This window comes from Octopus bimaculoides, chromosome 25 (assembly GCF_046866305.1).
Source record: "Octopus bimaculoides isolate indiv1 chromosome 25, ASM4686630v1, whole genome shotgun sequence".
Classification (NCBI taxonomy): Eukaryota; Metazoa; Mollusca; class Cephalopoda; order Octopoda; family Octopodidae; genus Octopus; species Octopus bimaculoides.
The window spans coordinates 18,669,502-18,671,480 of NC_142952.1; the positions used below are offsets into that span (position 1 = coordinate 18,669,502).

At 54.2% G+C, this 1,979-nt stretch overlaps 1 pseudogene; it reads left to right on the top strand.

Moving 5' to 3' along the window:
• The first annotated feature begins 375 nt into the window (after window positions 1–375).
• Window positions 376–1,979, top strand: part of LOC149131111 (uncharacterized) — a 3,115-nt pseudogene continuing 1,511 nt past the window's right edge.

The following is a 1,979-nucleotide window of genomic DNA, read 5'->3' on the forward strand; positions in this document are numbered from 1 at the left end:
AGGGACCAAGTTAGCGCGGAGAAAATAGAAATCCGCTTGATGGAGGCCTTCGCAGAAGGAATGTTTGAGGCGTACGCTCGCCTGGGGAGAGCGAAGTGGACCGGCGAACAGGTCGATGTGTTTGCCAACGAACTTAGGAGGTTGGCTAGACTGGCGGGGTACGAGGGAGAATCGCTGGATCGAACAGTAAAGTTGGCGTTTGTAACTGGGTTTCCTGACCACCTGTCGGTCGAATTGCAGAAACTGCCGGACGTGAACACCATGCCCATGGCGGATATAATAACGAGGGCTCGTAGGTTAGTTTCGTGTTGTAGATCGACACCGTTGGCAGCAGCGGCGACAGCAAAAGGTGGCCGACCAAGGAGTAGCGGAGAGGGGTCGAACAAGGAACGTGTGCGACCGTTCAAAGGACAGTGTTTCCGATGTCAGGGCCCGCACATGATGCGAGACTGCAAGTTACCCAAGCCTGAAGTCATTTGCTACCGTTGTCGAGAAACGGGACATTTAGCCAGCGAATGTCTGCATGGAAACGGTCTAAGGGAGACTACTGCGCCAGTGGTCTCCCTTTCAGATCAATAAAGGCGCAATTTTTTCTACCCGTTGTTGATGTGCTAGTGGATGGGAAGATGTCACGTGCCCTCGTGGACACAGGCTGTACAACGACCCTGATGACTCCGGGAGTGGTAGAGACGTGGAGTGGAGAAAGCAGTGTGAGGGCAGTCGACGGAAGAGAGGTACGCTGTGAAGGCATTACTGACGTGCAGATTGAGGTGCAGGGAGCGAAGCTGACGCTGCAAGCAATTGTAGTTGGCCACTTGGTGGATGAGATTGACGTGGTGATGGGGATGGATGCAATCACCCGTTTAGGAGGTGTCACTGTCAACGAGGCCGGTGTGACTTTCGGGGTCGCGGGGAAACCGTGTATGGCGACGCCGTGCATTGGTGAGAACCGCGAAGAAAACTATGCCGTGCACACTATTGAAGACCAGGATTTTCGTGCCGCCTTCGATGGCCAAAGGTGGACAGTGGAGTGGCACTGGCGGGGAGAGCCCCCGACGTTAAAAAATAAAGTGGGCTGCTACCAGCATACTTTGAAAGGAGATGCCAGAAGTGAGTTCGAGGGGGAGGGGGAGCGGTGGATTAAGGAGGGCAAATTGATCCCTTGGGAAGAAGAAGGAGAGAGCGGAGTCCTGCCGCTGATGGCGGTGGTACAGCCCACGAAGCATAAGGTCAGACCAGTGCTTGACTTCCGAGAGCTGAATGACCACATATCATGTCATACGGGCGGCGAGGCCACAGATGTCTTGCGAGAATGGAGGCAGATGACAGGGGCCTCCACGATCGTCGATTTGAAGTCAGCATACCTGCAGGTGCATGTGCCTGAGAGACTGTGGAAGCATCAGCTTGTCAGGTATAAGGGCCGGACATACTGTTTGACCAGGCTGGGGTTTGGGCTAAATTCAGCGCCAAAAATTATGGCAACAATTCTCAAGGCCATCCTGGGAAAGGTGGACAGAGTAAAAAGGGCCACCAATTCGTACATTGATGACATCCTTGTGAATGAAACCATAATGCCAGCAACGGAGGTCATAGGCCACCTGAAGAAGTTCGGACTGGTTGCCAAACCACCAAAGGCCATGGAGGGAGGCGCTGCACTGGGCCTCAAGCTATGGAGAGACAAGGCCGGTGCGTTGGTGTTTCAGCGTGGGAACGAGATCCCTGAACTGGGCACCAGCGTGAGTTAACGGGAACTGTTCTCGGTGTGCGGGAAGCTGGTGGGACACTTCCCGGTTGCAGGGTGGCTCAGGACAGCATGTAGCTTCATCAAGAGACGAGCCGAAGGAGCAAAGTGGAATGACAGAGTTGGGGAGAAAACGACCGACATGATGCAGGAAGTCTTGGTCAGAGTGAGAGCAGAGGATCCAGTGAGGGGCAGTTGGTATGTTCCCAAATCAAAGAGTGGGATCGTTTGGTGTGAC